This window comes from Mesoplodon bidens, assembly GCF_964165515.1.
Source record: "Mesoplodon bidens genome assembly, chromosome: 2".
Taxonomy (NCBI): domain Eukaryota; kingdom Metazoa; phylum Chordata; class Mammalia; order Artiodactyla; family Ziphiidae; genus Mesoplodon; species Mesoplodon bidens.
In genome coordinates, this window is record NC_138177.1 from 109,409,201 (window position 1) to 109,430,524 (window position 21,324).

The following is a 21,324-nucleotide window of genomic DNA, read 5'->3' on the forward strand; positions in this document are numbered from 1 at the left end:
AGTGCAGGCTCAGTAGTTGTGGCGCACGGGCTTAGGTGCTGCGCGGCATGTGGGATCTTCCCAGACCAGGGTTTGAACCCGTGTTCCCTGCATTGGCAGGCAGATTCTTAACCACTGTGCTACCAGGGAAGCCCAGGATGATTTTCTCATGTAACAAGAAGTCTGGAGATGGGCTGCTTCTGGTGTTAACTCTGAAATTTGTGGATGTCAACATCAATGTCTTTGTGCTTCTCATGGATTTTCTCTCATGCTTGTGACCTCCTGGTCACCAGTGGTTGCTGTAGATCCAGATATCACACTCTCATTCAAGATAGGAAGAAAAATGGAGGAGCCATGCCAGCTATACCAGAACCTTTTCCAGGGAAACAAAAATATCCTTAGAAACTCTCAGCAGACTTTCACTTATATGTCATCGGCCAGAACAGTCATATGGCCACTCCTAGCTACAAGGGAATCTGGAAAAACATTGGGCTGGGTACACTTATTCATTCATTCAGCAAGTATTGACTGTGTGCCTAATATATGTCAGATACCATTCTAGGCACTTGGGATACAGCAGCGAATAGAAGACAAAAATCCCTGCCCTCATGGAGCTTATAATCTGAAAAGAGTTTACACCCTAGTGTTCATATTGTCACTTCCCCTAATAAAATTGGGTGGATAGATAACACATCTGCCACATCATCTAGCCTGCAACAACAAAACACTGTAACTTCCATCCTAATTTTTCATTTGCATCCCCTCCTTGAAGAGAGTCTTGCTCAAGCTGGGCTAGGTCAACTTAACATAATAAAGGAACAGATGAGGGGAGGAAGGGGAGGAAGAGAGAAATCAGTGAGGGTCTGAGATGAAGAGAGCTTTCCAGTAACTGTGGAGAAGGGCTTCTGGAATACCCATGGGCTGTAATGGAAATAAGAGAGGAAAGGGAATTGTTATGTTCTTCTTTGAGTCTTATTCATGATTTTTGAGATCTGAGTAAAGAAGTTGGGCTACAGTATTCAGAAATTCTTTTCTTCGATGGATTGTATTGCTCTGTGACACTGCACTGATACTGAACCACATGGACCCAAAGTTCATAAGGGTAACATTTTATTTGTAGCTGATGTTTGCAGTCATCACGCCCTGGCTTTGTATTGTGCAACCTCATAAGCACCTTGCAAACTTAATGTTAAGCTGTGGTAGCATCCCTGTCCCACGCTAAAACCACCTGCCCTCATTCTCAGAGTTACTCGCACACAACTCCTTCCCCAGATCCCAAGTTGTATACTCCGCAGAGCCCCCTGTAGCCCGTCCAACCTCCTCCACCAGTTCCATCCAAGCAGGGGCACTGTCTGTCCCCTCAACACCCCCAACATACAGCGAGGAGAAAACTCCATGGCCAGTTAAGACAAAAGGAAAAATCCACAGTGAATTTCTCACAGTCTCAGTCTTTCAATCTTAACCCCATGTCAGGGAACACCAGCACACTTCTCTAAATAAATCTTTTTTGGAAAATCTTTCCTCTTCTTTTTTAAAAAACACAGCAAAAGACTCACCCAGTTTAAATTACTAAACAGAACACTCTGCATCCTCTGCAGAGACGTTTCAGATGTCCTCACAGTTTACTCCCAGAATAATGGGTAAAACTTGCCTTATATTTGTGACTCAAGGGCGAATCTTAGTGAATTTCCCAAAACAAAGGAAGTCAGAGAATCAAGCAGCTAGCAAACCACACCCTCCTACCCATGCTGTATCCTTACTAAAAGTAAAAAGAATAATAATATAACAAAATTCCCCTTCTCTAGAAAAGTAAATAGAAGATTCTGGTGGGTTTTTTAATTCAATTTTATTCCTCTGAGCCATCCCTCATATATATATATATATATATATATATATATATACATACTTATGAAGTACACATGCTCATGTATTCTGTGTTAGTCAGCGTTATGTTTTTCTGGGAGCTGCAGAAAACCTTTGAGGCTTAAGCAAGATAGAACTATTTTTCTATCCCAGGTAACATACAGGCAGTCATGTCAGTCTCAGTGTTTCTGTGGAGCTCCAGTGTCAGGGACCAAGGTTCTTACGTTATTTCACCACCATGTGTATTCTCCACTCCCAAGGTCACCTTCTCGGCCAAGATGGCTACTCTAGCTCTAGCTTCATGTCACATTTCCACAAACACACGGAAGAAAAGAAGGAAGTACTTATCACTCCTGCTCACAATTCACTGGCTAGAATTTAACTATCACTATATGGTCACAACTAGCCCTTTGGGAAAGGCAGTCTTTTAAAATTCTTTTTATTTTTTTACAGTAGGTCCTTGTTGGTTATCTATTTTAAATATAGCAGTGTGTATATGTCAATCCAAAACTCCCACTCTATCCCTCCCATGAATAAGAAATTAAGTCATTTTTTAAACATCTTTATTGGAGTATAATTGCTTTACAATGGTGTGTTAGCTTCTGCTGTATAACAAAGTGAATCAGCTATACATATACATATATCCCCATATCCCCTCCCTCTTGCGTCTCCCTCCTACCTTCCCTATCCCATGCCTCTAGGTGGTCACAAAGAACCGAGCTGATCTCCCTGTGCTATATGGCTGCTTCCCACTAGCTATCTATTTTACATTTCGTAGTGTATATGTGTCCATGCCACTCTCATACTTCATCCCAGCTTACTGTTCCCCCTCCCTGTGTCCTCAAGTCCATTCTCTATGTCCGCATCTTTATTCCTGTCCTGCCCCTAGGTTTTTCAGAACCTTGTTTGTTTGTTTGTTTAGATTCCAAATATATATGTTAGCATACAGTACTTGTTTTCCTCTTTCTGACTTACTTCACTCGTATGACAGTCTCTAGTCACCTCACTACAAATAACTCAATTTAGTTTCTTTTTATGGCTGAGTAATATTCCACTGTATATACGTGCCACCTCTTCTTTATCCATTCATCTGTTGATGGACACTTAGGTTGCTTCCATGACCTGGCTATTGTAAATAGTGCTGCAATGAACATTGGGGTGCATGACTCTTTCTGAATTACGGTTTTCTCAGGGTATATGTCCAGTAGTGGGATTGCTGGGTCGTATGGTAGTTCTATTTTTAGTTTTTTAAGGAACCTCCATACCGTTCTCCATAGTGGCTGTATCAATTTACACTCCCACCAACAGTGCAAGAGGGTTCCCTTTACTCCACACCCTCTCCAGCATTTATTGTTTGTAGATTTTTTGATGATGGTCATTCTGACTGGTATGAGGTGATACCTCATTGTAGTTTTGATTTGCATTTCTCTAATGATTAGTGATGTTGAGCATCCTTTCATGTGTTTGATGGCAATCTGCATATCTTCTTTGGAGAAATGTGTTTAGGACTTCTGCCCATTTTTGCATTGGGTTGTTTGTTTTTTTTGATATTGAGCTGCATGAGCTACTTGTAAATGTTGGAGATTAATCCTTTGTCAGTTGCTTAGTTTGCAAATATTTTCTCCCATTCTGAGGGTTGTCTTTTCATCTTGTTTAAGGTTTCCTTTGCTGTGCAAAAGCTTTTAAGTTTCATTAGGGCCCATTTGTTTATTTTTCTTTTTATTTCCCTTTCTCTAGGGAGTGCGTCAAAAAGGGTCTTGCAGTGATTTATGTCAGAGACTGTTCTGCCTATGTTTTCCTCTAAGAGTTTTATAGTGTCTGGCCTTACATTTAGGTCTTTAATCCATTTTGAGTTTATTTTTGTGTATGGTGCTAGGAAGTGTTCTAATTTCATTCTTTTATATGTAGCTGTACAGTTTTCCCAGCACCACTTATTGAAGAGGCTGTCTTTTCTCCATTGTATATTCTTGCCTCCTTTATCAAAAGTAAGGTGACCATATGTGCGTGGGTTCATCTCTGGGCTTTCTATCCTGTCCCATTGATCTATATTTCTGTTTTTGTGCCAGTACCATACTGTCTTGATTACTGTAGATTTGTAGTAGAGTCTGAAGTCAGGGAGCCTGATTCCTCCAGCTCTGTTTTTCTTTCTCAAGATTGCTTTAGCTATTTGGGGTCTTTTGTGTTTCCATACAAACTGTGAAATTTGTTGCTCTAGTTCTGTGAAAAATGCCATTGGTGGGTTGATAGGGATTGCATTGAATCTGTAGATTGATTTGGGTAGTATAGTCATTTTCACAATGTTGATTCTTCCAATCCAAGAACATGGTATATCTCTCCATCTGTTTGTATCATCTTTAATTTCTTTCATCAGTGTCTTATAGTTTTCTGCATACAGGTCTTTTGTCTCCTATGGTAGGTTTATTCCTAGGTATTTTATTCTTTTTTGTTGCAATGGTAAATGGGAGTGTTTCTTTAATTTCTCTTTCAGACTTTTCATCATTAGTGTATAGGAATGCAAGAGATTTCTGTGCATTAATTTTGTATTCTGCTACTTTACCAAATTCATTGATTAGCTCTAGTAGTTTTCTGGTAGCATCTTTAGGATTCTCTATGTATATTATCGTGTCATCTGCAAACAGTGACAGTTTTACTTCTTTTGCAATTTGGATTCTGTTTATTTCTTTTTCTTCTCTGATTGCTGTGGCTAAAACTTCCAAAACAATGTTGAATAATAGTGGTGAGAGTGGGCAACCTTGTCTTCTTCCTGATCTTAGTGGAAATGGTTTCAGTTTTTCACCATTGAGAACAGTATTGGCTGTGGGTTTGTCATATATGGCCTTTATTATGTTGAGGTAAGTTCCCTCTATGCCTATTTTCTGCAGGGTTTTTATCATAAATGGGTGTTGAATTTTGTCAAAAGCTTTTTCTACATCTATTGAGATGATCATATGGATTTTCTCCTTCAATTTGTTAATATGGTGTATCACATTGATTGATTTGCATATATTGAAGAATCCTTGCATTCCTGGGATAAACCCCACTTGATCATGATGTATGATCCCTTTAATGTGCTGTTGGATTCTGTTTGCGAGTATTTTGTTCAGTATTTTTGTGTCTATGTTCATCAGTAATATTGGCCTGCAGTTTTCTTGCTTTGTGACACCTTTGTCTGGTTTTGGTATCTGGGTGATGATGGCCTTGTAGAATGAGTTTGGGAGTGTTCCTCCATCTGCTATATTTTGGAAGTGTCTGTGAAGGATAGGTGTTAGCTCTTCTCTAAATATTTGATAGAATTCGCCTGTGATGCCATCTGGTCCTGGGTTTTTGTTTGTTGAAAGATTTTTAATCACAGCCTCAATTTCAGTGCTTGAGATTGATCTGTTTATACTTTCTATTTCTTCGTGGTTCAGTCTCCAAAGCTTGTGCTTTTCTAAGAATTTGTCTATTTCTTCCAGATTCTCCATTTTATTGGCATATAGTTGCTTGTAGTATTCGCTCATGATCCTTTGTATTTCTGCAGTGTCAGTTGTTACTTCTCCTTTTTCATTTCTAATTTTATTGATTTGAGTGTTCTCCATTTTTTTCTTGATGAGTCTGGCTAATGGTTTATCAATTTTGTTTATCTTCTCAAAGAACCAGCTTTTAGTTTTATTGAATTTTGCTATTGTTTCCTTTATTTCTTTCTCATTTATTTCTGATCTGATCTTTATGATTTCTTTCCTTCTGCTAAATTTGGGGGTTTTTTTGTTCTTCTTTCTCTAATTGCTTTTAGTGTAAGGTTAGGTTGTTTATTTGTGATGTTTCTTGTTTCTTGAGGTAGGATTGTATTGCTATAAACTTCCCTCTTAGAACTGCTTTTGCTGCATCCCATAAATTTTGGGTCATCATGTTTTCATTGTCATTTGTTTCTAGGTATTTTTTTTTGTTTCTAGATACTTTTTTATTTCCTCTTTGATTTCTTCAGTGATCTCTTGGTTATTTAGTAGTGTACTGTTTAGCCTCCATGTATCTGTACTTTTTACAGATTTTTTCCTGTAATTGATATCTAGTCTCATAGCATTGTGGTTGGAAAATACTTGATATGATTTCAATTTTCTTAAATTTACCAAGGCTTGATTTGTGACCCAAGATATGATCTATCCTGGAGAATGTTCCATGAGCACTTGAGAAGAAATTATATACTGTTGTTTTTGGATGGAATGTCCTATAAATATCAAAGAAGTCCATCTTGTTTAATGTGTCATTTAAAGCTTGTGTTTCCTTATTTGTTTTCATTTTGGACGATCTGTCCATTGGTGAAAGTGGGGTGTTAAAGTCACCTACTATGGTTGTGTTACTGTCGATTTCTCCTTTTATGGCTGTTAGCATTTGCCTTATGTACTGAGGTGCTCCTATGTTGGGTGCATAAATATTTACAACAGTTATATCTTCTTCTTGGATTGATCCCTTGATCATTATGTAGTGTCCTTCTTTGTCTCTTGTAATAGTCTTTATTTTAAAGTCTATCTGTCTGATATGAGAATTGCTACTCCAGCTTTCTTTTGATTTCCATTTGCATGGAATATCTTTTTCCATCCCTTCACTTTCAGTGTGTATGTGTCCCTAGGTCTGAAATGGGTCTCTTGTAGACAGCATATGTACAGGTCTTGTTTTTGTATCCATTCAGCCAGTCTATGTCTTTTGGTTGGAGCATTTAATCCATTTACATTTAAGGTAGTTATCGATATGTATGTTCCTATTCCCATTTTCTTAATTGTTTTGGGTTTGTTATTGTAGGTCTTTTTCTTCTGTTGTGTTTCTTGCCTAGAGAAGTTCCTTTAGCATTTGTTGTAAAGCTGGTTTGGTGGTGCTGAATTTTCTTAGCTTTTGCTTGTCTGTAAAAGTTTTAATTTCTCCATCAAATCTGAATGAGATCCTTGCTGGGTAGAGTAATCTTTGTTGTAGGTTTTTCCCTTACATCACTTTAAATATGTCCTGCCCCTCCCTTCTGGCTTTCAGAGTCTCTGCTGAAAGATCAGCTGTTACCCTTATGGGGATTCCCTTGTATGTCATTTGTTGCTTTTCCCTTGCTGCTTTTAATATTTTTTGTTTGTATTTAATTTTTGATAGTTTGATTAATATGTGTCTTGGCATGTTTCTCGTTTCATTTTTCCTGTATGGGACTCTCTGTGCTTTCTGGACTTGATTGACTCTTTCCTTTCCCATATTAAGGAAGTTTTCAACTATAATCTCTTCAAATATTTTCTCAGTCTCTTCCCTTTTCTCTTCTTCTTATGGGATCCTATAATTTGAATGTTGGTGCATTTAATGTTGTCCCAGAGGTCTCTGAGACTGTCCTCAATTCTTTTCATTCCTTTTTCTTTATTCTGCTCTGTGGTAGTTATTTCCACTATTTTATCTTCCAGGTCACTTATCTGTTCTTCTGCCTCAGTTATTCTTTTATTGATTCCATCTAGAGAATTTTTAATTTCATTTATTGTGTGGTTCATCATTGTTTTTTTGCTCTTTAGTTCTTCTAGGTCCTTGTCAAACATTTCTTGTATTTTCTCCATTCTGTTTCCAAGATTTTGGATCATCTTTACCATCACACTCTGAATTCTTTTTCAGGTAGACTGCCTATTTCCTCTTCATTTGTTTGGTCTGGTGAGTTTTTACCTTGCCCCTTCATCTGCTGTGTATTTCTCTGTCTTCTCATTTTTCTTAACTTACTGTGTTTGGGGTGTTCTTTTCACAGGCTGTAGGTTCATAGTTCCCATTGTTTTTGGTGTGTACCCCCAGTGAGTAAGGTTGGTTCAGTGGGTTGTGTAGGCTTCCTGGTGGAGGGGACTAGTGCCTGTGTTCTGGTGGGTGGGACTGAATCTTGTCTTTCTGGTGAGCAGGAGACCTTCCAGTGGTGTGTTTTGGGGTGTCTGTGAACTTAGTATGACTTTAGGCAGCCTCTCTGCTAATGGGTGGGGTTGTGTTCCTGTCTTTCTCGTTGTTTGGTATGTGGCATCCAGCACTGGAGCTTGCTGGTTGTTGAGTGGAGCTGGGTCTTAACATTGAGATGGAGATCTATGGGAGAACTCTCGCTGATTGATAATATGTGGGGCTGGGAGGTCTCTGGTGGACCAATATCCTGAACTTGGCTCTCCCACCTCAGAGGATCAGGCCTGACACCCAGCCAGAGCAACAAGACCCTCTTGGCCCCAGTTCATGTGCTTCCCATCACTCCGCCAGCTCATCCCTCCACGCCTCCCTCCCTTTCCGTTTGATCTTTACTTCCCATGCCGGGTGGGGGCAGAAGGCAGTGCAGAGGATGCCAGCAGGCAGCTGCCCCACTGTGTCCTCATCCGCACCCCATGCCGGGCTTGCTGGGTCTCTCCCAGCCATGGGGCAGGGTCTGCAAAGGAAGAACAGAAGTCTTATTCATGACAGCCATTTACCCATCTAAAAACTGTGGGTGGGGGTGGGAGGTTATTACAATAAACGAAAGGAGAAAAAAAATGAAGTAGTATTGGATAGTAACACAAAATATAAACAAATATCCATGAGTCCACACTGATATAAATAAATTGAATAAGTAAATAAGGGAGAATAGGCAAAGTTTCCATACAGAGGAATTCCAAATAATTTACTTGGTTACACTGCTCTTAAGGAGGTAGAACATAATTCTCCACTCCTTATGTGTGGGTCACTCTTCCAGAATGCACTATAAAAAAAGGAGAAAAGAAAGAGTAACTTTACAGTGGAGGAACCTGACAAATACTACCATAAGCCAGGTAATCAAGGTTAACATCAACAGTGATAAATCATGTTGATAGTATGTACCCTTGATGTGATGTGATAAGAACAGCACTTTACCTCTGTGGTCTTCCCCAAAACACATTACTTCAGTCTAATCATGAGAAAAATATCAGAAAAATCCCAACTGAGAGATATTCTATAAAATTCATGACCAGGACTCCTCAAACTGTCAAGGTCCTATCGAAAACAAGGAAAGTCTGAGAAACTGTCACAGCCAAGAGGAGTCTAAGGAGACATGATGACCAAATTTAATGTGGTATCATGGATGGGATTCCAGAATCTAAAAAAAAAAAAAAAAAATTGGGCATTTGGGAAAAACAGAGAAAATCTGTATAAAGTACGGATTTTAGTTAATAATAATGTATCAGTATTGGTTTATTAACTGTAACAAGGGTACTATAATAAAATAAAGTGTTAATAATAGTAGAAACTGGGCATGGGACTACTATCTTTGCAAAATTCTGGAGATCTACAACTGTTCTAAAATTAAAGGTTCATTAAAAAAAAAAAGATGAGGAGACTAGATATTGGAGAATAACTAGCAGTCTTTCCCTCAACCCTCCACAGGGGATAGCTTTTCTCTTTGTACCCCCAAATCAAAGAGATGGTCACACTAGAAAATGCCTTTGAGGTCAATTGGCTTATCCTCCAAAGTGAGGGGAGAAAAGCCCAAAGCAACCCTTAAGGAGGGTTTGCCAAGTGTTATCCAGCCCCCTGGTGGAGGAGCTGGAACAAGAAGCCAGGTCTCTTGACAAGGGTCAGCTCGCTCCACTCCACCTGGTGATGGAGATACCTCCGTGGAATGGGAAGACCACTGCCAAGAACTGTCCTTTTAACAGTGGCGAGTCACTTCATCTCTCTGAGCAGTAGTTTCCTCATCTTTATAGTGGAGATAGTGCTAACTTCCCGGCTCATCCTCACAGAACTGTCATAAGGAGTGAAGCTACATAAAAATCTGCCATTTCGGGCTTCCCTGGTGGCGCAGTGGTTGAGAGTCCGCCTGCCGATGCAGGGGACACGGGTTCGTGCCCTGGTCCGGGAAGATCCCACATGCCGTGGAGCGGCTGGGCCCGTGAGCCATGGCCGCTGAGCCTGCGCGTCCCAAGCCTCCACAACGGGAGAGGCCACAACAGTGAGAGGCCCGCGTACCGCAAAAAAAAATCTACCATTTCTATGTAGTAATAGACCAGAGCGGACCTTCTGACACACTGAAATTTTGCAACACAGCCCGACAGAGTGGACCCAAATATCACATTTGTTTATTCAACGTTTAAGCAACATGTCTTTTAAAATTGGGACACATAATCTGGTCAGGGCACTTTTACTTTTTCTGATTAATTGCTGGAGGCTCTCAATCAGCAGGCTGCTCCACTCACTCTCTCTCTCTCTCTCTCTCTCTCTCTCTCTCTCCCCTCCCTGCTCCCTGAGCAGCTCTCCAGCAATCCTGGATTTCCGTGCAGGCTGAACTGAAAGTTACAGAAGGTTGCTCAGGCCATCACTCCTTGGCTTCTCCCAGCAATACAGAGTTGGTCCCGCATGATCTGGCAGATGGTACTCATTCCTGGGGAACACTGCCTAGCAGATCCAAACCTCTGCACAGACCTGCCAGGCTTCTCCAAAGGAGGACAGAGCATTTCCTCAGTGCTGATGGCAGCAAGTCTCCCACATCTGTGCTCCCACCGTGCAGTGACCGTGCCCAGCTCTTCCCACTCGTGTGCTTCAACACTCATTTGCCTCGGAGGCCCGGAGCTGGCCTTGTTTCCAGTGTCTACAACCTCAGAAGCCCAGAGCCTGCCTTCCTTGCTGGGGCTGCACCTTTGGAGTTTAGTTGCTTTGTTTTTTCTCTTGAACCCTCAACACCCAAAATATTCTACCCCTTTTCCTAGGTGTTGGAGCTACTCACTCTTATAATCTGAGTTGGGTACCTCAAGGGTACCTTCCACTCACCCTTTGGAGAGAAACAACTTTCTCAAAGACATTTTAAAGACATTTCTGTGGTCTAAGGGAAACGCCTAAGGGGTCCCCTTACCCCTTGTGAAAAGCAGTGCTACCTTCTGTGTTCGCAAGGAGATGTTCCAGCACCAGTGATCGAAAGTACAAACCCCTCAATGAAGAAAAGAGAGAGAAAAAGAAAACCTGATTATAATATTGGCAAGGCATATTGCTGTAAACAAAGAAAAAGTGAAATTGAGTGTCCCAGGCATTGTGCTTGGCATGGGAAATCAAGAAAATGATCAGACACTGTGCCTGCCCTCAAGGAGGTTAGATCCTAGGAGAAACAGACAAATGATGACCGTGCAGTTCATAAGAACCATAAATAGCTACTAGAGGACAGCATGCTGACACAAAGCAGAGGCCCCAAACGGACCTGCAGAAAACAGTCACCCACAACCAGTCTAGGTCCACAAGGATCTCCTTGTGGAGATGGCATCCTGGGCATAGAGGACAATCAGGCTGAGCTCTGGGTTTTGAGTAGAGGCACAGAGGGAGAAAGTATGGGATCGTCTCAATACTAACATCATGAAAAATAAACTTAAGATGAAAGGAAAGATTCTGGTATTAGTCAGACTCTCTTGGTTGAAAGTAACAGAACTTGAACAAATATTGGATTATAATCAGATACAAGGGCAGAGAGCCAGGAACAACTTGAAATTACAGCTTGAAAGCTGCATGACTCTGTGATTCCTCTCTGAGGGAGGCTTCATTCTCTTCCACAGACTGGCCACCTTCATGTCGTGCAGAGCACAGCTCAGAAAGCTCCTGGGTCCAGCAGCCAAGGGCTGCCTCTGTCAGACAGAGGTGCACTATCTTCCCTTGATTCCAACTTAGAGAACCCCAGGGGAAGATTCTGATTGGCCTGGGTTGGGTCAGTGTCCACCCCCGGACCCATAAACCATAGCAAGGGCTGGGGGAGGACATAAGGTCGTGCTGCCCAAGAAAATCCACGGGGACCCTTGTGGTGCCAGTCCTGGAGAAGAGAAAGCTGTGAGCCAAGAATCACCCCAACAGACGTCACCGACCCATTCAATACTCCAAACACCTGGGACTGGAAGGTGGAGTCTGACTAAGAAATTGCACCCCAGTTTTTATCATTTCATTGTTAGGACCCTAGACAAGCTCTGGAATACTATGAGCATACAGCAATACCTTTCCAACTAAGTTCTAGTCTGGAACAAATCAATATGAACTGGAGTAAAAAGCATGAACTGCTTACATATATCTAGCATTTAACTGAGCATTGAGAGGAAAGGGTGAGAGAGGAATTCGAAGAAATAAGAGTCAGTGTCTATCCTCAAGGAGCTTACCACTGCTGGAGTTACCTGGGATAGCAAGTGGATCTGGGGGACCATCTACCCACAGATTTTCAAGTAAGTTCCTGGGAGGCCACCAGCAAGCCCGGGGAGGGAGCTGGAAAGGTGGGGGAAGGAGGAGTCATAAGAGGCTGAGCAGGCAGGCGTGGAGCTCCCCATCTCCATGATGCTTCTAGAGCATCTCCTGCTTTATCTGTTCTGTATGTTGGCATTTCACATAAAATCATATGTGTAAAAAGTTTCTCACTCCTTTAGGAATGTTTGAATATGCCAGGTATAGTCCAGCTCCCTTGAGCTGCACCTGGAGGTTCCGATGCCTAGGAAACCTGCTTGTTATATGTGTTTCATCCTCACAGCCATGTTAAGATCCAGCCGTTGAAGGCAAACATGGGTCTGGAGCCCCCTCCTCCTGCCCCCCAGGTTGCCCCCAGCCCTCACTTCACTTGTATGAAACAGCCAAACAAAACCAAAACCATAGCCAAGAGGCCTCCTGTGGAAAAGCAGGGAAGGGAGCTTATCCTCTGGAGTTGTTCAATAACAGGTGATAGGGCTTTCCTGGTGGCACAGTAGTTGAGAGTCCGCCTGCCGATGCAGGGGACACGGGTTCGTGTCCCGGTCCGGGAAGATCCCACATGCCGCGGAGCGGCTGGGCCCGTGAGCCATGGCCACTGAGCCTGTGTTCCGCAACGGGAGAGGCCACAACAGTGAGAGGCCCGCGTACTGCAAAAATAAATAAATAACAGGTGATGGAGTGGTGCCTCTTGTGGAAGGAGGACGAGGTGGAGGAGAGGAAGGGAGGAGGGGAGCAGAGAGCTGGCCCGGGGAGGACCACGCACCAAAAAGTGTGCCAGATGCTTGACGTGTGCAGATGGGCATGAGCATGAGGTGGGAAAGGACAAGAGAAAGAAAGATGCGAAGGAGGAAGGTGTGGAGGAAAGAGGGGAGGGGAGATGCAGAGGCCATACCAGCCAAGGAGTCCCAATAGCTCAGCCTTGTCCTGTGTCATAGTTCAAAGTCCTGAAGTCACTGACTCAACATATTCTCAGGAATTCATAATCAGATACTTTTAAATAGGTTAGTCTAACTACCATAGCAAATGCTTAGTGAGAGTTACTATGTGCTAGGAGCTGTGCTCAGGGCAGACGGACCGTGGGAAGCCTACGTAGACTCAGTTTCGCGACCCTACAAGCCAATATCCTATTGACCGACAATCATTTGCTGAGGATGGGAAAAACTGACTGTTTTTAATAATTCATACACGTCTTTCTTGATGTTGAAAACAAGAGAATTATCTCATTCACTGAAACATTTTAACTTAATTAGAATTGCCTTCCATTTCACTTACTTTACTTTCATAACTGAATGGTGTTCCTTTCAAAGCATAGAGATAACTTATATTGATAGAGTTGTAAAATCTTGTTCAAATTTTGCTTTAAAATCTAATTTCTCTGACTTACATGTTGACAGAATGTGTCCCATGTTTTTGTTCTTGTTTTTTCTTATGATTATCTAAATCAAACAACTGCTTGGGAAGCCTGGTATCAGGATTCTACTTTAGATAATAGCCTAGTTTTCCAGAATACAGCCACAGGCCAGCATTATTTGATTTCAGATTTTCAGCTGGCTACAACAACTGGTCCCAGGGTAGTTGGTGGCAGCATGAAACCCAGCAACACTGGCCAACAGGGGTATGTTTTTCTTCTGAAGGTGACTGTCTATTCTGGCAGGATGGGACCAATTCCATCTTGTGGGTATGTCAGGATCATGCGTAGAAAGCAGAGTTCCTGGCACCATGTTTATCATTTATTCTTCAGGTGTTTGGCATTCCCCTAAACATGGATTCCCCCAAGGCAGCTGCCCTTACGCTCTTAATCTGGCTTTGGCTGTGCCAACTATTCACATGCATTTAATCCTCACAACAACACTAAGAAAATAGGTCTTGTTATCATCCCCATTTTACAGATGAAGAAATTGAGGTTTAGAGAAATTAAGTAACTTGTCTTTGGTCAAACTAACTGGAAAGCAATGGGGCCATGGTTAGACCAGAATGCCAAAGCCTGTGTTCCTACTGTAGATACCACTCCATAGCAACTCCTCTAGAAAAGATAAGTACACCTTTCATTTACATTCATATTTTAGAGTTCCTGCTAAAATGATTATTTTTGACTTGAGACCTACAAAATCAGGAGCCTTGACTTCAGGTCACAAACACTTTCAGTCACACCAAGGAAGCAATATGTGGTGTAGTAGGAAAAACACTGGTCTAGGAGACCTGGTTTGTGAGTCACAGTGCCTGACACATAGTAGGTGCTCAGTAAACACATGTGGAACTGAGAACTATGGGTCATGTATGTACATTTGGTTATGCCTTTCTCCTGGGTATTCAAGAGGGCACTTTGAGTAAAGATCCTACAGTTCATGCCAGCATCACAGGGGTTGTAGTGTGGCATCAAAAACTACTGAATATCCATTAAACTTCCTTCATGGTATAAAATTTGGGGGTTAAGGAAAATGTAGGAGACTTTTGCTCAAAGTAACCTCTGCCTCTAACTGCTATTTTGTTCAACTTGTCTTGCCTTCTAACTTCGTCCCAGAAAAATCTCAAGGGAAATGAAATTAAGCTGTTTCCCAGATTTGCTTTTCAAAATGAATCCTAAGCTGGCCTTCAACACCACAAACACATTCTGTGTGGTCACAAGGGAGGACTGCACTGAATTCTCGGACCAACTACGAGGCTTCAGGGGCCAGACAAGCCGAATATGTGCCAGGAAAATGACACAGGTGCGTGTTTTGTACTAATTACTGCCCTGCCATGCTGGTCTGTCCAGGGGCATAGACCTCTTTGCCTTGCCCTTTGGTCCTCATCCTTTCCTGTTATCGGAAATAATGTCTGCTTGCTGTCTCTGCTTGGATTGGGGGCTGGGGAATGTTATCCACAAGAGCGAATTTGGGCCAAAGTTTTGCACAATGCCCGGGGACCATCAACAGAGTCATTGCCGTTCCCAATCCAAATGGTCCTCCTCCGCGGTGTGGGAGGTGATGAGGTCTTACTTGACACACTGGCCTGCCTGCTGTGATGAGTCATCCCTTCAGAGGGCCCATCTGTAAATGCTAGACACTGTCAAGAACTTGGCTTCATCATTTTCTTGGGAACAAAGAAATTCAATTTTAAATCTGCATATTCATCATCCTGGAGAAATAAGCACAGTACTAAACAAAAATATGTAATAGTCAACATTTAATAATTCCCCAATCACATTCAGGACAGGATTTTGTCCTAAGGAACTGTAGCGCCCATAGATATGGGATTGTACAGGCAACATTCAAGAAAGCTATCTTTCTTTCCCACAATAGATTTTCTTTCACTCTATGTGGGTTTTCAACAGATTGCTTCCAAGGGGAAAATCCTGCCCACTCTGTCTTTTCCTTACAGTGCTGTGGTTGTGGTGTTTTAAGCATTGCTGGGAATTTCCTTTGTATCTGGGTCATTCTTATCTTTTCATCCTTAAGGTCATCTTTTCACTGACATTCACTTTTTAAAGAAAAAATATGTTGTTTTTAAATGTAAAATATAAGAACTAGACCAGACGTAAATCGCATCTCAACCTGGTTCTGTTTGTTTTCTTGGCTACAAAAAGATTGCTTGTGCCCTGGGAAAACGTAATCAACAGGTTCCAATAGGGAGATTGAGGACAGAAATTTTAGGAGTCAAATATCAATGAGAGTTTTTACCAATAAAAATGTGGATTTCACCAAGCCTTCTTTTAAAAAATGTTAAAAATTGGGAGAGGTTTAGAGGAACTGTTTGTGGTCAGCTTATGTAGAGTCTATTCACAAATGCCCCTTATTTTCCATCACACAAGGAATCAGCAAAATCTAAACCAATCCCTCTTGCATAGACATTATTCAGTGGTAACAAGTCCCAGGATGAAGAATCCAGGTTTCCTTCTGTGTAATCATATGGCCATTTTCCCAGCTGTTTCACACATGCTAATGGAGTGTGACAAGTAAAACACATTTGGCTCAGTGTCTGGTCCAACATGCAATGGTTTCACAACCATGAAGCTCCTAATCGTTTTTCTCCTAATCTACCACTGCTTTGGGGGGTTGGTGTCTTCCCTGTCATGAGTGATTTCAGTGCACTGATCAGGGTAGACTTGACAGATTCTTTATCAATGTCAAGTGTCTTTTGTGGTTAAGTCCAGTAACGCTGAAACAAAATGCCTCGTAGATATTAGATATATGGTGGTAGTACATAATTCTCTTGCAGGCAATAGTTTTTGGTCAACCTATGAAAAGAAAAATGGAGTGAGGGCGAAAACCAAAGGAAGATGCAGCAGAAGTCTTGGCAGTTATTTCTATGGAAGTCAGACAATGTGACTGACATGGGGCCCATCACTCTCCCTTCTTCCTTCAGGTTAGAATAGAACAAAGAGAAATTGCCAACAAAGAAAGCAATGATCTAGGGGGAGGGGATGGAATCTCAATAGGCTTTTAATTTCAGGAAACAGAGCAGTATTGAGGGAAAACACAGGACCCCTGCCTGGGCTCATATTTACGTCCACAAGTACATGCCCATGCGTACCAATTAAAATCATACATTTTCCCCATGAGTTTTTCTCGTGACTGGGAAGTTACTCTCTCAGACGTCACCAACATTATCCCCTCTCCCAATACCTAACATTAGTGCAAACTGGCTTAGAAGAAATACAATCCAAGCATCTCTGAGTAAAAGAGAGACTCTGACTGTTGTTAAGTTTGTTCAGTGCCATCAATATTGGGCCTTCTCCAGCAGTTCTAGCCATGACAGCTTCATTATGGAGGATGTTCACTCTTGCAATTCATAACAATGGCTATTTTAAAAGACTCTCCAATGTGTACACTGTGAGGCCTGCCAATCCCCTCTACCCACAAATAAAGAGGATATCCCAACCACTTGCTAAATCTGTGGTGCTGAACTGCGTTCATCTGAGGTTTCAGAATATCACTCTCCAGAATAACATGGGATGCAAGAAGCCTCATTGTCTTTTTATTAACCCAAAAGCCAAGGATAACAAAATTCTCATCACAGCTGCAAACAGACAGTAGAAAGAAGTGCTCTAAGTGCTGGGTGCTAACCTGGAATTGTTATTTGTTACATTATCCAACCAGTAAATGAGTAAGAACAAATAAGTCCTCAGCTGTCAGATGCCCTCCTATATTACACAGTTAAAGGCTGAGGCTATTTCAATATTTTATCTGATTTTTTTTCTTTTTTGTACTAATTTAGAAAGTTAGTACTTCAGTGCAATTGAACTCACTGAAGCTAAAAATGACAGACCTTTTTAATAAGGTACCTTTCAATATTAAACTTTGGGGTCTGTTTTCCTCTCAAGTAGGCACTTAACTCCCATTAGCACTAATGGCAGTTGTACACAAAGGTTGGGTAGGATATATATATCACTTCGTCTCTTTGTACGGAGCTCCAAGGAGGGAAAAAAAAAGAAAGGGAAAAACAACTTTGAGATTGAATAAAAGAGAGTTTTTGATTCATTTACAAAGAAGAAATTAATGTCTAGCATCCCCAGATTTCAGAGAACACACGCCTTTAAGAAATGAGATGAGGAGAAAATTTCTAAATCATTTTGAATAATACCCAAACCATGCTTTCCTGAGAAATCTGTTTTCCCTCCATCCCCAGCATATACATTAGACCCATTTTGCACTTGTTATGTACATAATGATTCTAGACAACGTAAGATGATTTCATGATTTTTTTCTTATCATTTTTACTTATCTACCAGTGAGCCAATTTATGCAGCTTAAACCATTGCTAAAGAAGATGCATCAAAAATTGTCTGTAATCATTACAAATAATAGCACCAAATGTTCACAGGAAGCTGTTTTCTTATCATATTTTCATTAAAATATCTTTTCAACCTGCTTTGCTTTTCCCACGTCTGAAACCTGTGTTGTAATCAGTCTTATTAACTGAGAACATAAATATGATTTATTATGGTCTGATAATGGAAGCCACGTGGACCCAGAGAAGGGCTATATTGTCCTTTGATAAAATGGCTCTTTTCTCTCAAATGGAGAGCTCTATCATGAGAACATGCAGAATGCAGCGAGTGATTATTTCCTCAGGGTGAGTGATGGCAAAGCCCGACAGAAAATCTTCTTGTTGACCATGACAGCTTCAGAGGGTCCCCAAACCTCCCTGAGTTTGACAACCTGCAGACACTTTTGATGAAGTGTATTCTTCTGTCAGAGACAGCCTGTCTGGGAGGAGAAAAGAGACCTTTATCGTCTGATCGGCTATTATTGTCTTGATCTTTCATAAGCAATCTGTAATGCACATGAATATAATATCCTTTCACACCAGTGCCAAGCGTAATAGAAATGTGGTTATAAGACCCTCCCCCTGGTTATGTAAATGTCCTTACACCATAATTAAGAAAGATGGTTTGTGACTTATAGGGTAAGGAAAGAGTAATCAAACTGTTTTAGGAGTATCTCCCTATTTTAAAGACTTCAACCCCAGGGTGAACAGCATTTGTGGTAGATATAGGGAACCAGGTTATCCTGAAGTCTTAGTCTAAAAGGAAAAACAGTTTTGAATATGCTATTGGTGTTATATTTTTATTAAACATGCAAATGGCAGCTGGTTTTCAGCCAAGAGTGATTACTATGCTGATATGACTTAGAAGAAATGAGAATGCCTCTCAAAATACCTGGCTGAGGGTTACAGCAAGAACAAAGACCTATTAATAAGGAATGCACTTGCACAAATGGGTCCTCCAGTCCAAATAATGTTCTCCAATAAATTTCCCTCTTATTCATTTCCGGCATCCTAAATATGGAAAAAAAATTAATTAACAAATATGTTTGCAAGCAAAACTCTTGCAATTGTTTGGCAATTAAACCTACTTCTTACGTGGCCCGTGGGAACCATCTCCATTTCTGAGCAGTGAAAGATACTTCTAGATGGTGTTTGTTTGGATTTGGTGACAAAAATTTTCTGATCTTCCAGATAAAACACAACCAGACTTACAGCGAGCCGGCCAGCTCATGGAGACCAATAGCTTGATGTTCAATCTCAGCTGCTGGCAGAAGGGAGAAAAAGACATCACCTACCTGAAAAATTCTAATCCCCCCAGCAAAATACATTCCAGTCAGCCCTCAGTATCGACACATTTTGCATCAGCAAATTCAACCAAACTTGGATCAAAAAATTTCATAAAAATAATTCCAGAAAGTTCCAAAAGGCAAAACTTGAATTCGCCTCCTGCAGGCAACTATTTACATAGCATTTACATTGTATTAGGTGTTATAAGTAATCTAGAGATGAGTTAAAGTATACACAAGGATGTGCATAGGTTATAAGCAAACGTTATACCATTTTACATAAGAGACATGAGCATTGCGGGTTTTGGTATCCTCTGGGGTCCTGGATCAATCCCCCGAGGGAACCAGGGCACAACTGTACTCAATTTTTCATTAACCTCTGACACCTGGATTCTGAGGTATCCCCACACTAATCACTAATGGGTTTTGCATTACCAATTAGTGGAGAAAACTCTCCACTGCTGATGCCAAAGGGTTAATCATTAGTTTCACACCAGTGGGTGGTCAGTTAGAAGAGCAGCCCCTGAACCCAGGAGTGGAGAGTGAGGGGCTCCGGCTTGGGAGAGCTCTCATTATCAAGGAGAAACATGCAGCTCACAGACCTTGACCTCCGTATCTCTGTCCTGGCATCTTGCCTCGAGGTGGATACAAGTATTACACAAGCATGCACGTGCATGTGCACGCATTATGCACAAGTCTGGGCCAGAGCCAATCACCAGCCTAACCAGGCTTTATTGAGTCTGTCCCATCAAAGGTAGATCAGACCAGAGGAATTCTCTCTCTCTCAGCACCTCTGTCTATTTGCTCCTCTAAGCAATGACTTTCCCATGGGAATGAAAAAATTTGCCATTTTGGAAGGAGTTGGGTTTTGAGAAGTGTTTGATCTCCTTCAAGAGATACTTCTCTGAAGTTCTGCCAACCCTCGATTATCTGTACAAATGAGGCTTAAAAAAAGTATGGAAAGATTCAATTCACTGATAATCTTCAAACTCCAGTTCGGTCTATATTTTAGTTTCTTTCTGAACAAATTGTACCAGAGCAATTAACAGTTAAAACTGATGGGATAGTTCCTTTCTCCTTTTATGGTCAGTTTTGTGGATGTCAGCAGAGTGAGGAAATTGTCAAAACAGAGGCAAAGGGAGAGAGGAAAGGGAAGAAACGAAATGCCCAGATAGTCTGCAAATGGGATAATCTATTTTTGAATAACGGAGAAGAATCTAATTTCAAAGATAATAAAAGCAGGCCGGGAAAGCAATTCTGTCTTGAAAATGCGCAACCTCTTCCCCCAACCCTAAAACAGCTAGTAGGAAAACAAATAAGCAAACAAAGAAACCACAAGAAAAACTCAAACCTACTGTCCCCATCCACATTTTCTCTGATCTAATCTACACATGTTCTAAGTTAAGTTATATTCTAAAGAGGATAAGCAGGGAGGAAGAGAAGAAAACACTGAAGACATTTCTTACTTGTGTTCCATCTGGCTTTCCTGTCAGGTATTGATAACAACAGGGTTGCTTTCAAAACTGTACTGGCCTAAAACTTTAGAAATTGATCAACCTTAATTTGTTTTTCTTAGAACAACCAACATCCAAGAAAAGGACGGTGACTCAGCACTTCATTTTTTGTTTTCTTTTAGTCCCGAATTTTCAAATCCTCAAACCAAAAATACTTGAGTACATTTGGGACTGAAATGAGACCCACAGTGCTTCCACTGAAGGCCAGGGTTTAGAACTTCTCAGTTAAGGGAAGGGACTTTTAATGAGCCTAATCATGCACTTTTTTTTTTTTTTTTTGGCCAGAGTCATTGGCTGACTGCACTTATTTAGTTCTGCTTTAGAAATGAAAATCTAATAAAGTAACTGGCAGTTTCAACGTCACAGAAATTTTCTCCAGCATCCCAACTGGCATTGTGAAAACAGGCTCAAATTCCTCTAATCTCCCCGCTCTTTTACCTTCAAATGCCACACTTCGAAAACCAAACCATTTCCTAAGAAATAGCAGAGCTTGGTTGGGTTCAGAGGTCGGGGCACAGGGTGGGGAGGAGGAAGACTCTTTCTTCAGGATGGAGGGGATTTGCTTTTTTCCACACACTGAGGCAAGAAGGACCGGAATCTTGAGGCTGGGAATGTTCTGCCTCTTGCCAAGGAATTCAAAGGAGCCATTGTGTTTGATACTTTGCTTCCCAATTGGCCTCTGACAGCAACATCAGAAGCAACAGATACTTCAGTTCTATATCAGGAAAGAGGCATTTTTTTACAAAGAAAAAAACCCCACACAC